The sequence below is a fragment of the Somniosus microcephalus genome, chromosome 8 (genome assembly GCF_052327205.1).
Source record: "Somniosus microcephalus isolate GS21.2 chromosome 8, FLI_Smic_1.0, whole genome shotgun sequence".
In the NCBI taxonomy this organism is placed as follows: Eukaryota; Metazoa; Chordata; class Chondrichthyes; order Squaliformes; family Somniosidae; genus Somniosus; species Somniosus microcephalus.
In genome coordinates this window covers 240,557,876-240,573,476 of record NC_140994.1, presented here as the reverse complement: position 1 = coordinate 240,573,476, position 15,601 = coordinate 240,557,876, and the positions used below count along the sequence as shown (strand labels likewise).

The following is a 15,601-nucleotide window of genomic DNA, read 5'->3' as shown; positions in this document are numbered from 1 at the left end:
GTGGGTTTACATTAGCTACCCTCCAATCCATGGGAACTATTCCAGAGTCTATAGAATTTTGGAAGATGACCAGCAATGCATCTACTCTTTCTAGGGCCACTTCCTTAAGTACCCTAGGATGTAGATTATCAGACCCTGGGGATTTATCGGCCTTCAATGCCGTCAATTTCCCTAACACCATTTCCCTACAAATACTGATTTCATTCAATTCCTCCCTCTCATTAGACCCTATGTTCCCCAACATCTCTGGAAGGTTACTTGTGTCCTCCTTTGTGAAGACAGAACCAAAGTATGTATTTAATTGGTCTGCCAGTTTTTCTACCCCATTATAAATTCACCTGATTCTGACTGCAAGGGACCAACGCTTGACTTCACCAATCTTTTTCTCTTCACATATCTATAGAACCTTTTACAGTCAGTTTTTATGTTCCCTGCAAGTTTACTCTCATATTCTATTTTCTCCCTCTTAATTAATCCCTTTGTACTCTTTTGCTGAATCCTAAACTGCTCCCAATCCTCAGGTTTGCTGCTTTTTCTGGCCAATTTATATGTCCTCTCCTTGGATATTATGTTATCCCTAATTTCCCTTGTTAGCCATGGTTGAGCCACCTTTTTTGTTTTATTTTTATGCCAAACAGGGATGAACAAATTCTCTAGTTTATCCATGTGATCTTTAAATGTTTGCCATTGCCTATCCACCGTCAACCTTTTAAGTAACATTCCCCAATCCATCCTATCCAACTTGTGCCTCACACCATCTTAGTTTCCTTTATTTAAATTCAGGACCCTAGTCTCTGAGTCAACTACTTCACTCTCCATCTTAATGAAGAATTCTATCATATTATGATCGCTCTTCCCCAAGGGGCCTCGCACAACAACATTGCTAATTAATCCTTTCTAATTACATCCTACCCAGTCTAAGATGGCCTGATCTCTCGTTGGTTCCTCGACATTTTGGTCCAGGGAAGCATCCCATATACACTCTAGGAATTCCTCCTCCACAGTATTGTTACTAATTTGTTTAGCCCAATCAATATGTAGATTAAAGTCACCCATGATAACTGTTGTGCCCTTATTGTACGTGTCTCTATTTTCCTGTTTAATGCCATCCCCAACCTCAGCATTACTGTTTGCGGGTCTGTATCCCAATAACGTTTGCTGCCCCTTGTTATTTCTCAGCTCTACCCATACAGATTGCACATCATCAGAGCTAACATCCTTCCTTACTATTGTGTTAATCTCTTCTTTAACCAGCAATGCTACCCCACCTCCTTTTCCTTTTTGCCTGTCCTTCCTGAATATTGAATACCCCTGGATGTTGAATTCCCAGCTTTGGTCACCCTGGAGCCATGTCTCCGTAATTCCAATTACATCTTATCCGATTACATCTATTTGCGCAGGTAATTCATCCACCTTATTACGAATGCTCCTCGCATTAAGACACAAAGCCTTCAGGCTTGTTTTTTTAACACTCTTAGTCCTTTTAGAATTATTATTTACTGTAGCCCTGTTTGATTTACACCCTTGATTTCTCTGTCTTCCACTTTTGCTTTTCTCCTTCCTGTCTTTTGTTTCTATCCTTGCTTCCCTTTCCTCTGTCTCACTGCACAGGTTCCCAACCCCCTGCCATTTTAGTTTAAACCCTCCCCAACAGCACTAGCAAACACTCCCCCTAGGACATTGGTCCCGGTCCTGCCCAGGTGCAAACCGTCCAGTTTGTACTGGTCCCACCTCCCCCAGAACCGGTTCCAATGTCTCAGGAATTTGAATCCCTCCCCCTTGCACCACTCCTCTAGCCATGTATTCATCTGAAATATCCTTCTATTTCTACTCTGACTAGCGTGTGGCACTGGTAGCAACCCTGAGATTACTACCTTTGAGTGTGAAGGAATAGCCATGATTCAGAGAAATACACAATACCATGGACAGATTTCTAATATTATTAATAAAAGACATACTGGGCAAGATTTTCATTGGGCCGTGGAGGCGGGATTGGAGGGGTGTGGGGGGTTAAAATTGCAAAAACTGGCGGGCGGGCCCAACCCCGCCTCCATCCCGCCTCCACGCAATTTTCATTAATTCGTGCCTAATGGTCCCGTCTCTGCCGATAGGCCGTTAAGGCCCTTAACAAGCACTAAGTTGCCTCTATAATGCCATTTTGAAAAGCCTTTGCGATTTTAACCCTTTTCCCACATGAAACACGCCTGTTCTGAAACATGGTGGTGAAACCTGGTGGGAGCACAATTGGATTGCTGACTATCAGCTGCAGGTCAACCATTAAAGAGGATATTTGATCAGCCATCATTTGCAGGTGGCAGGACTTTGTTGTCTCAGGTCTGGGGAACTTTTAGAAGGCATAACCACAGCTGTGGAAGTTTGGAGCCTGATACCCATCTCCAGTGTGACCTCCTGGGAAACCCCACCTTCACTGAGCGCTTCCTCAACTGAGGCATATACCAGAAGCATGGGAGCCATTTATTTCCTTTCTTCCTGGACATCAGATTCGGATGAAGACCAGCTGCGGCAGCAGCAGACCCATCAACAACAGCACCACCAACAGCAGCAGCAACAGCAGGAGCTCCAAGCTGCTGCTCTCACCCACCTGAAGCTGCACAGGCCAGAAGGTGCCAGCGCGCGACCACATTGCTGCCCGGGATGCAAGGAAAGCACTTATCTTGGCCAGATTTGCTTAGCCTAGCCAATCAAGCACTTTTGCCTCGCAGCTTCTTACAGCATCGACAATGGCCAAGGACCAGCAGATTCCTAGCAATTTGACCACCATACTGACAATTGCAAGTAATCCTAAGCCCTCAAAGTGGAAGTCCCATTCGCAAAATGACACACGCCACAACTACAGCAGTAGCCATCAGATTTTTTATTTACATTATTCATCTGATGGCTTTTTCACAGAAAACATCAAATTTCACCCAAGTGACTACCCTTGTGACTATTTGTGCAGTATCTTTCTCTTACGCGTGTTCCTACGTGGTGATTCCCCTGTGGCTTCAGCAGATGTGGAGGCCCCTTGCTCACTTTCCTGCTGCTCCTGTCTTGACACCTTTGCCGGGCGTCCTCTGGGATTACGAACTTGTGAGGGCTCGGCAACAGTCTGCTGCTCCTGCAGCTGTGCAGGGGTTGAGACACCGATCTCAATTGGGTGTGGACTCTGGTGGGGCTCTGACCGAGCGCTCTGCAGTGGCATGGAAGTGTGAGCGCTTGGAGAGGAGCCCCCACTTCCTTGATGTTTGCCACCAACTTCCCTCTCATGGGTCAGGTACCCCTCAGCACTTGCAAGTGGCTTGAGAGCACCTTGCTACCTCGCAGGGATGATGGTTCTTCTTGTAACCCCTTCACGGTTCTCTAGATATATGTGAGATGTGGTCTCTGTTGTAGACAGTATTCTATAGTCCAGTAAGGAGATCACTACTACAATGGCTTAATTCTAATTATCTTACTTTATAGTTTTAACGTCAGACAGTATAAGAAGATTACGGGTCAATGACCTAAATTAGACATTTGCATACATTAGAATGAATCTAGACATAATAAACATACATTCTCCATTTATATGGATTCAAAGGAGAATCTGTCCCTGTGTCCAAATTCGAGTGCACTCTTTCGTTGGCGCGCTTAAGTTGGAGCTCATGGTATGTATAATGTCTGCAAGACTTACGACTCCAAACCCCTTCATTGAATTCTCTTCACGATCACTGAATCCCACTTTGAGTTCTGGGTGCAGAGCTACTAATACGAAGGGCGGCGGCCGAGTTTGGAAGCCCGGGACGGGATGTGGCAGCCATTTGCCTCCTGCGCCCTCTTTTCTGAGCTCCTGCCCTCTTTTCTTCCAGTCGCTCCCGTTTTCCCGCTCGAAAAACCCGACTCCACCCCTTCCTCCTGGGGTTTCTGCCTGGAGACTGCGCAGCCTCACTGTCTGCAACAGTTGATACTGGTGCAGAATTATGGAAAGTCTGCTCTTAGTCACATTGTGTCCTTAAAAGTTCTTGCCGTACCTTCACATGGGCAACTTTAACCCAGGGATTTATAACAATGATAATACAGTGTCTAAGTTAAAGATTGATAACCATACTTAGCGTACATAACATTTCCAGTGGGTATTACACTCCCCCCCTACCAAATATAGGCATGTCCCCATGACTAATGAACTTTACACATAAGTGGTTGCATGCTTCCCAACCATGTATAAAGGGAGGTAACATATCGAACCGTAGGGGCTATCATTACACTTGGCACTCCTAGTGTACTGTATGTCAATCTTTCAGGAACCTTCTTAACTCGCTGTGAGCTCCTTATTTCGGATACCCGGTCTTCAGTTCCTTCAACTACGTTGGAGGCGTTGGTTCCTTTGTTATCATGCCTTTCAGTCTCTTTTATCTCCTTCTCGGAAGCATCTGGTTCTTCCCAGACCATGTCCAAGTCTGAGCTAAATGGTTCAGACAATTCATCCAGATTCTGTCTTGTGCGTCTTTCTGGGAGGTCGTACCATAGATCCCATTCTTCATCTTCCAACTCATCAGGTTCCTCATGATCCACACACTGTGTCATGGGTTTTCTGTCTTCTGGAACAAAGTTTTCCTGGTTTCTCGTTTTTTTCCTTCTTCTTCTCTGCAGGGTTCTCCTACTAGGTGTCGGCTCATTATCCACTGGCGGATCCAGACGCACTTGCTGTCCCAATGGCAGGATATGATTCCGGTGCAGTATTTTTATGGGTCCATTCCCACCTGCAGGTTTTAGCTGAAACACAGGTAGTTGTGACATTTGACTTTCAACAATGTAAGGTGTAGAAGCCCAGCGGTCTGCTAACTTATGTTTCCCTTGAAGTCCTAGGTTCCGTATGAGAACTTGGTCACCAGGCATGAGTTGGGAAAAACGGATCTTCTGGTCATACCTCTGCTTATTTCCTTTATTCTGTTTGGCAGAAACAGACTCAGCAAGTTCATAAGCAGCTTACAATTCCTTTCTCATGTCAGATACATACTTGAGGTAAGTTCTCTGTGATGTGCCATCACTGGATACTCCGAAACACAAATCCACCGGCATCCTCGCTTCACGTCCAAACATGAGGTAGTACGGTGAAAAACCAGTAGCGTCATTTCGGGTACAATTATAAGAATGAACAAGATGTCCAATGTGCCGACTCCACTTGTTCTTTTGCTTTGAATCCAGCGTTCCAAGCATGTCTAACAAAGTACGGTTAAACCGCTCAGGTTGAGGATCTCCCTGAGGATGGTATGGAGTTGTTCTTGACTTCTCAATCCCGAGCATGGACAACAACTCATGTATAAGTCTACTTTCAAAGTCTCTACCTTGATCACTGTGTATTCGCTTTGGCAGTCCATAGTGGATGAAGTATTTCTCCCACAACACTTTGGCAACGGTGGATGCTTTCTGATCCTTTGTGGGAAAAGCTTGGGCGTAGCGAGTATAATGATCTGTAATGACCAAGACATTTGCGGTATTGCTGGAATCGGGTTCGATGGACAGAAAATCCATACAGACAAGGTCTAGAGGTCCATCACTTTGCATGTGAAACAGAGGAGCAACTCTTTTAGGTAAAGTCTTTCCCTGGACACAACGTGCACAGGACTTGCAGAACTCCTCAGCCGCAGACTTCATACGCGGCCAATAGAATCTGTCCTTGACCAACCCATAGGTCTTATCTACTCCCAGATGACCTGCGTCATCATGCAAAGACTTCATCACTATTTCCCTGTACTTTTCAGGCAGGACCAACTGTGAATGACATGGTTTAGTGGGTGGGTGAGTGATTCTACACAACACTCCCTCTTTAATTTCCAAGTGGTCCCATTCTCTTAGGAGCAGACAACAGTCAGGATGTTTTGATTTGTTGATCTGTGTAATATCACCCAGACGGAGAGCTTAAAACACCTCATGAATACAGGGATCCTCCTGTTGTGCTTTGGATATTTCAGATGAACACAACATGGGTAAGTTTTGTACATCCAAACTGGAAAGGTTGCAAAATGCCTGGGGAACAGCATGCATTGACGCTCCCAAGTGGTCAATCTCTCGGGCATGAAATGAATTCTTTGGTCCAGATACCACGGACATCTGACACATTACTTTCACATCTGCTGAAGCAACATCTTTCCACTCTGGTTTCTGGTAGTGTGGGCGATGAGACAGAGCATCTGCGTCAATGTTCTGGTTCCCAGGTCTGTACCTGAGACTAAAGTCATAAGCAGATAGTGCAGCAAGCCAGCGGTGGCCGGTGGCATCAAGTTTTGCCGAAGTCAACACTTAGGTTAATGGATTATTGTCTGTCCTCACTTCAAACTTCGCTCCATACAGATAATCCTGCAGCTTATCCACCACCCCTCACTTCAACGCCAAGAATTCTAGCTTATGAGCTGGGTAGTTACGCTCTGATGGCGTAAGACTGCGACTGATGAACGCTACGGGTCTCAGCCCTGCTCCTTGGTCCTGATACAACACACCACCCAACCCTTCTTGACTGGCATCCACGTGTAGCACATATGGCAGCTGTGGGTTTGCAAAAGCCAACACGGGGGCTTGAGTAAGACTTTGCTTTAAGGTGTGGAAGGCCTCTTCGCATTTCTCATCCCATCTAACACCAAAAGGCTCAGAGGGTTTGAAGTAGTCCTTGTTCTCTTTACCTTTAGCCTTTTTCTTCCTCTCGGCTGGTGGGAGGTAACCAGCCAGCAGCTGATTCAGAGGATGGGCCACTTTGGAGTAATCCTGCACAAAGCGCCTGTAATATCCGCAGAACCCAAGAAATGACCGCAAGGCAGTCACTGTGTTCGGTTTGGGCCATGTGGTAACAGCTTCGATCTTGGATGGATCTGTGGCTACTCCATCCTGTGATACAATATGCCCCACATAGGACACGGATGTTTGGCAAAACTGACACTTGTCCAATGATAGCTTGAGACCTTCATCCTCCAGGCGACCAAGCACTTTCAGCAATCGAGCTTCGTGTTCTTCAAGGGTTGCCCCAAACACAATGATATTATCCAAGTACACCAATACTTCGAGCAAGTTCATGTCCCCAACTGTTTGTTCCATTATTCTTTGAAAAGTTGCTGGAGCACCTGAAACTCCCTGTGGCATCCTTTCAAATTGGTAGAACCCAACTGGACATATAAAGGCTGTCTTTTCTTTGTCCGATTCACTCATCGGTATTTGGTAGTATCCACTTCTGAGATCCAACACACTGAACCATTTGCTTCCATTAAGACAAGCCAGTGCATCCTCAATTCTTGGAACGGTGTATTGGTCGGGAATAGTACGTCTGTTAAGCATCCTAAGGTTCACACACATCCGAATCTTTCCGTTCTTTTTCCTCACCACCACTAAAGGAGATGCATAAGGACTCCTGGACTCGGTAATGATCTCAGCTTCTTTTAACTGCGACAGGTGCTGTCTCACTGCTTCGATGTCAGCTGGTGCCAGCTGTCGAGACCTCTCCCGAAAGGGTTTATCTTCGGTAATTCTGATAGAATGGCGAGTACTCTTACTACAACCAACATCAAACTCATGAGTAGAGAAAACTCCTCTCCGCTCCATCATCTTCCTGACTAATCGGTCCTTCCATTCTTTAGGAACGAATGAATCTCCAAAGTTGAAGGAGGAGGGTGTCAGATCTCCGGTTGAGTTAACTTTGGACTCTTCCTTCACATGTGACGACAGTACATTTACAGGAAACAGATGCGCAATCGGCATTCCTTTCCTCAATGTGATTCCTTTGCCTGACATATTCCTCACGGTCACTGTAACTCTCCTTGACATCACAGCTGTCGGGGTCTGCAACTCTGGTCTCACCAGAAGCTCATTTGGAAACCGTGACTCTTCTGCAGGATCATCAGGTGACTCTATCAGAATGGCTTCAGTACCTGGCGTTCCAGGGAATTTTGGTATCCCAGGGATTCTAGCCACTCCTCCAGGACGCAGGGTGATAGGTTTGGCTCGAACGTACCACACAGTTCCTCTTTTGCTATCATCTACGTCGGAAGAAAGTTCAGGCAGTTTCTCAAAAGTTTTTTTGAAAACAGGGTGAATGTGTCTGGTGCTCAAGAAGTTTTCACCTCCCTGCTCTTTGCAGCTTGTCAGGAGTCGTCTCACTATGGGTGTATTACTGCCAACCAGTATGGAAACCTCACCTTTCACCATGGGGTCAGGGCAAACCAACACAAGTGCATCAATGGTCTCAGTGGTTCCTACATCAGCTTCCAAGAACTCCAACCTCAGCAACAAATAGCCATCATATGGGTAATCAGCAGGACTAAGGCCCCAGATCTGCAGAAGACTGATTGGGGTTAACGGCAAATGCGTCAGGTATCGGTCATAGAAGGATCTGTACAGTATGGTAACCTGAGAACCCGTGTCGAGGATAGCTTTAGTATAAATGCCTTCAATCTGTATTGATACAGCAGAACTCGGCCCTACTAAACCTTCAGGTATGATGTCTTTCATATCCCCTCATCTATTATTGCACTTAGCGGAACGTGTCTTAACTACAGGGACAGCAGGCCGTTCCGTTACTGTGCCCCTTTGTAGTTTCCCGACTTCTTGGTAAGTTTTATGAGACGGTCATTTACTTTTTTTTAGATTTTCCTCACCTCTACATTCTCGCTTGAAATGTCCATCCTTTCCACAGTTATAACAAAAGACTCCAGGTCTATCTCCTTCATGGGGATATCCTTTAGAGGAATCATTCATTTTGCTGTTAGACTTCGCAGGGTGTTCAACCTTTTGCACCCGTGCGTCATCCCTTTCTGTGTTGGGCTTAGACCGAAAATATGCCATCTCGGCTCTCATGACATTTATTTCCTTCTTCAGCTGTTCCATCTCAGGGTTGACATCCCCCTTAGGAGTAGGAACTGTAACAGGAGTCACAAGCTTGGACATCACAGCACTCCTTGCTACATTCCGGGCCTGAAGCATATCCTCCTCCTCTCTGACTTCCCTTAGCAGCTCAGTGAAGGTAGGTGGATCTCACAACTTATGGGTCATGCGTATGCGAAGAGCAGTCACGTCTTCGAGCAATGCACCTCGCACAACCTGTTCAATGCGGAACCGATTCATTTCAGGCAACTCAATCCCTCTTTTCCGTAACATACAATGCAGCAGTTTGTCTATTCTCAGCAGATAACTGGACAGCTTCTCTCCCTCACACTGGAATGTGCTTCTGAATCTGACCATCAAATCTGAAATGGTTTCAGTAGTTCCAAAGGCAGTTTCTAGAGCCTGCATGTAGTCAAAGGAAGTAGCAGAGGTGTCCTGCGCCTTTAAGAATCTTACAATGTCAGCAGCAGGACCCTTAAGGCTTTCTACTATTCTCTGCCTCTTCACATTGTCACTGCTCTGCCATTCCTCTAGCAGAGGCAGGGTCTGCTCAGCCCAGGCGTCGTACTCCTCTTCCCCACTGGGAGTTGGTCTCACTCCTGAGAACATACGGAGCTTACGGTATCCCTGAGCCTCGAAGGGCAGATTGGTGCATTTATCCACCAGAGAACTAATGGCACTGACCAACTGAGTGTTCATACCCAGGGCCAAAGGACCTATCAGACCTTTGACATCAGCAACAGTCTTTCCTTCTTGTCTCAAGAATGACAACAACTTGGTCTGAAACCCTTCTTCTTCCTTAGTAGTAATAGGGACAAACTGAACTGGCCAGGGACCAGCCTCTTCAGAAAGCCCAACTGCCTCAGGTAAACCATGACCTCTCAGGTTCTCTGATGTCTGGATCAACACAAACTGCTTCTTGGTAGCTGTATCCAAGCAGCGCTCAACTATCCTAACCTTTCCAAAGGCTTTGACACAATTCAGAGCCCTTAGCAAGACATCATCAGGGTCATCGTTAGCAACACCATTCAGCACAATGGCATGGGTAGTAGCTATCTGCTTCTGTTTGCACCAAGCTTCAACCTCAATAACATCCATCTTTTATGCTCAAACAGCCCAGTAGAAACCACAAACCACTCTCTTAGCAATGAGCATTCAATACTGTTAGTTTACTGACATAAATAGACCACAATCCCGGACGAGCCCCCAAAATGTAACCCCTTCACGGTTCTCTAGATATATGTGAGATGTGGTCTCTGTTGTAGACAGTATTCTATAGTCCAGTAAGGAGATCACTACTACAATGGCTTAATTCTAATTATCTTACTTTATAGTTTTAACGTCAGACAGTATAAGAAGATTACAGGTCAATGAACTAAATTAGACATTTGCATACATTAGAATGAATCTAGGCATAATAAACATACATTCTCCATTTATATGGATTCAAAGGAGAATCTGTCCCTGTGTCCAAATTCGAGTGCACTCTTTTGTTGGCGCGCTTAAGTTGGAGCTCATGGTATGTATAATGTCTGCAAGACTTACGACTCCGAACCCCTTCGTTGAATTCTCTTCACGATCACTGAATCCCACTTTGAGTTCTGGATGCAGAGCTACTAATACGAAGGGCGGCGGCCGAGTTTGGAAGCCCGGGACGGGATGCGGCAGCCATTTGCCTCCTGAGCCCTCTTTTCAGAGCTCCTGCCCTCTTCTCTTCCAGTCACTCCCTCTTCCCGCTCGAAAAACCCGACTCCACCCCTTCCTCCTGGGGTTTCTGCCTGGAGACTGTGCAGCCTCACTGTCTGCAACAGTTGATACTGGTGCAGAATTATGGAAAGTCTGCTCTTAGTCACATTGTGTCCTTAAAAGTTCTTGCCGTACCTTCACATGGGCAACTTTAACCCAGGGATTTATAACAATGATAATACAGTGTCTAAGTTAAAGATTGATAACCATACTTAGCGTACATAACATTTCCAGTGGGTATTACATTCTTCTTCAGGTGGCGGTTGAATTTTGCATGAAGATCGTCGTGGGTAAGCTGGATTGAAGGCCCGATTATTCGAAACGTTCTTCAATCTCCTTCCAACTCATCTCGTCTCAAATTCATCTCATCTCGTCTCGTCTCATCTCGTCTCGTCACGTCTCGTCCGGCCTGGTCTGCCCGTGTTCGCCTGTTGCTGTGCCGGGCATCCATGATGGATTTGGGGAAGACACGGGCAGTGGCTAGGTAACAAGCGCAGGAGGAAGAGAGAGAGCGAACAACGTGGCTACCAATGGGCCTATAATTATACTCCCGTTGAAAGCCCTTATCTGCGCACCAAATCAGGTCAGTCTATTGTCCAACTTTTGGCGGGCTGTTTTAAATTATTATACCAATCTAAGTTAACTGGCTTTAGATGGCTGTTTATCGCACCTGATGGCCCTGATGTCTGGGTTGTATTGTCATTAGTGCATTTTAATCAGCCTGACCAGACTTGGTGGCTCCCTTGAGCTGTTTCCGATTATTTATGCGGACAAACTAATGGCCTTATGCTTAGGCCTAACTGGGCTGATCTGTTTCGATCTGACGCAATGCATATTCAATGTTTGCCTAGCTGTCTGGCTTTTCAAACACAAAGTCCTTTTCACGTAAATGCATTTTAAGTTTTGATTTCCCAAAGCTGCCAGCTTGTGCTGCAGAGTCCATGCTTCTAAAATCTTACAGGCTTTTGGTCACGAGGTGCGGACGCCATCTTTTTGGGTACCCTTTTTAAATTGTCCATGCAGGGTCCCTTTTATTAATAACCTTGGGGGAATGTGAGAATTTTGAGAACCTTACACGACCCGAATTTTTGGCCCAATATTAAGAATTGAATAAAGAATCTTCGATAAGAATGGCATCAAACAGAAACCATTGCTGTCATTGTTTTTATGATGATTTTTGAAACACTTAAAGGTAGAGAAATAATTATGCATGCAATAGTTGAATTGATAATAATAGAGAACGCATTCGAAAGAGGTATCAATAAAGACAATTAGCTAACATCAGCATTTTTAACAGAAAGTCAGAACACGCTGAATGGGCAAAGCGTTTCTCAACTTTCCAGAGGCATCTCTGTAAGTCTTCAACTATGAGTCCCGGGAAGTCAGATTGATTTTGGTGGATGTTCTGGATTTAGAAATAAGTAAGAAATAAGAAATGTAACAAAATAAAGATTTGAGAATAAGGATCTCTGAGAAATAAGAAATGTAAACTAATTGTATTTTGAATTGTTAATGTTGCAACTGATTCAACAGATGTTAACTGAATGTCGGCTTTTAACTAAAACTATATATTTTTAGAATAGTCTCAAAGAGTAATTCTGTATAGACTCGCTAACCCACAAATTCTGTATACTCTTTTGTAAGGAATTGCAGAATTCTGGGGGGTATTCTGGACCCTCATAATATCCGGAAGATTACAGTCTAGTTCAACTTATTAAAAGTACTATCTGGAGGATGGCGACACCTTCAGTCATTCCGTTCCTTTAGGGAGAGATAGCCTGAACCTTTAGACCTATTTAAGCATCTTATGGAATTCGGCTATCTCTAACTTAAGTTGAAGGTGAACGTCTGGGGAATACACCTGATCTGCGGTAGGACTGTAATTATCCCTTCATGAGGTCCTATTTTTTAATTTACCTCCTAACTCCCTATATTCAGCTTTTAGGACCTCATCCCATTTTCTACTTATATTGTTGGTACCTATATGCACCATGACAACTGGTTGTTCACCTCCCCCTCCAGAATGCCTTGCAGTCGCCCCGAGACATCCTTGACCCTTACACTATGGAGGCAACATACCATCCTGGAGTCTCGTTTGCGGCTGCAGAAATGCCTATCTATTTCCCTTACAATAGAATCCCCTATCACTATAGCTCTCCCTTTCTTTTTCCTCGCGTCCTGTGCAGCAGAACCACCCATGGTGCCAGGAAGTTGGCTGCTGCTGCCTTTCCTCGATAAGCCATCTCCCTCAACAATATCCAAAGTGGTATATCTGTTTGAGAGGGAGATGGCCACGGGGGACCCCTGCACTACCTGCCTGCACCTACTACTCTGCCTGGTGGTCACCCATTCCCTTCCTGCCTGTGCAGCCTTTACCTGCGGTGCGACCAACTCCCTAAACGTGCTATCCATGATGTCCTCAGCATTGGGTCTAATGGTCTAATTGGGTCTAAAGGTTCAGACTATCTCTCCCTAAAGGAAAGGGATGATGTGAAGATGTTACCGTCCTCCGGATAGCACTTTTAATACGTTTAACTAGACTGTAACCTTCCGGATATTATAAGGGTCTGGAATACCCCCCAGAATTCTGCAACTCCTTAGAAAAGAGTGTACAGAAATTGAGTTTGCGAGATTGATACAGAAATACTACTTGAGACAATTCTAAAAATATATAGATTTATTTAAGAGCCAACATATAGTTAGCAGCTTGTGAGTCAATTGCGACTTTAACAGTTCAATATACAAATAGCTTACATTTCTTATCCTCAGAGATCCTTATTCTCAAATCTTAACTTTGTACATTTTTACATTTCTTATTCTTAATTCTAATCCAGGATATCCACCAAAATCAAATACCTTGATGACCCGAGACTCAAAGTTAAAAACTTACAGAGCGTGCCTGTGAAGTTGAGAAATGCTTGCCCTTCCAGCGACTTCTGACTTTCCATTTGAAAATCCTATCTTTTATACTCTTTTTTATATTCTTTGAAGTTTTCTGCTGATGTAAGCTAATTATCTCTAAGTCATCCTCTGTTGACATTTTCTATTCTTTCTGTCAATTTAGCTGTTAACTTTTAGAATCCTGTCTCTGTGTTTAGGTTTTTCAAAACTTATCATAAAATTGTTATTACAGATTTATCTCTTTGATGCCATTCTTAGCAAAGGGTTTCCATTCAATTCTAAAATGACCTAGCTGTTTGAAAACAGACATCGGGCAGGATTTTCATTGGGCCGTGGAGTTGGGATTGGAGGCGTGTGAGGGTTTAAAATCCCAAAATCGGGGGTCCTAACCCCATCCCGCCTCCAACCCGCCTCCATGCCAGTTTCAAAGGAGGTGGGTACCTGCCCCACACTGGGACCCGCCTCCCCGAGGCGGGAAGGGGATTAGTGCCAATTAACTGCATGTTAACAGGTAGTTAACAGGCAGTTTTTTAGCCTAATCCCTATTTTCATTGTTGAAATGTGGGATTCCCAATGGCTCCAAACTATGCCAAGTTAGCGAGGCGGGCTGTCGGGATGAAGTGCTTGGAGAGGTCAAGATGTCTGGTGTTCAGGTGAGTGATGAGTGCATGATTGCAGAGGTAAGTGTGCTTGGTCTGTGTAAAGTGTTTAAAGAAGTTATACTAACCTTTACTTACCTTTACAGCCTTCCTTCCTTCAGGTCTCGGGAGTCCTTCATCTCACCGGCAAAATCTGCAGCCTCTGCTTTCTGTTCTGGGGAGATCTCTAAATCATCCTGAGAGGAAGGAATTAACCTGGAGTACAGATTGTCAGTGTTTGACAGCTTCAAATAGCTGTCAAACACTGATATTTCATCTGTCAAAAGGTCTTGACAGATGAAATTTCAATCTGTGATGTCACCTGTTGCCGGGTGGCCCTTAATCGGTCTGCTGAGCCCGCTGGGTGGGCTCAACAAGGTCAATCAAGTCTAAATCACATGGGTTGGCTAGAACTCAATGGAGGCGGGACTACAACCCCAAAAGTTGTAGTCCCGCCTCCTACCCGACTCAATGAAAATCCAGCCCGTTGTGTCTACTAACTATTCCATTTTCAATACAAAAACCATGTGATTGCTTGGTGTCATCTATTGAAGTCATATTTTCAAAGCCTTCTGTAGGTACCTTTTACAATATGTATATCAAAACCACTTCAACTAGGGTGTTTGCTTGTTTTCTAGCTATCTCAATTGGTTGCATATTATAATTGTTCTTCCTGTCTTGTTTGAAGTTACTTTTACAAAGGCACATGTTTTTTCAATATTCTGTTTCTGCTTCCCTGAGTGTTCGTTTTTAACACTATACTTGGGTCCATTGTGTTTCTCCCAAACTCCAGACCTTCTGCAAGTGCCAAACTGCTATTTCAATAGGGCCATTGTTTTAGCATTAACAATCAATTCCCATTTCAAAAGTTTGTGGTGTTTACAACTTTTGTGTTATCAAACCATCCCATCTCAGAAGCCTGTATTGACACAGCTTGTGTTGCCGAGACTTTCGATTTTTAAACCCAGTATATCATGTATTAATAAAATCAGAATTCTGTTCATACGCTGGTGTATTTTTCTGAAATATGGCTTATTCCTTCACAATAAAACAAAGTACAAACATATTAAATATGTTTTTATCTACAATGTACTCAATAAAAAAACTTGAACTGGATGATATTTATTTCACTACAGCACACCATACAGTGGGTCTGAATAAAGTGAGCAATTGAACCATATGGACAAGAAATTTCCAAGATTTACTTGTATAACTGGGCTGGTTTAGCTGATTTCAGACAAGGCAACAATAGGATGGTTACAATTGGTTACAACAGGAGCACTGCAGCAACTCGCCAAGGCTTCTTCGGCAGCACTTCCCAAACCCGCGACCTCCACCACTTAGAAGGACAAGGGGAGAAGGTGCATTGAACCACCATCACCTCCAAGTTCCCCTCCAAGTCACACACTGATTAGACATGCATCACCGTTCCTTCATTGTCACTTGGTCAAAATCCTAGAACTCCCTACCTA

The 15,601-nt window shown here is 44.5% G+C and overlaps 1 long non-coding RNA gene across 1 annotated transcript in view; it reads left to right on the top strand.

Moving 5' to 3' along the window:
• LOC147114195 (uncharacterized) overlaps positions 1 to 15,361 on the top strand; it is a 38,455-nt gene extending 23,094 nt beyond the window's left edge. Inside the window, exons 2-3 of the long non-coding RNA XR_015079370.1 lie at positions 10,847 to 11,173; positions 14,237 to 15,361. This is a non-coding gene — a long non-coding RNA (uncharacterized LOC147114195). The remainder of the gene's footprint in view (positions 1 to 10,846; positions 11,174 to 14,236) is intronic.
• Positions 15,362 to 15,601: the final 240 nt, after the last annotated feature.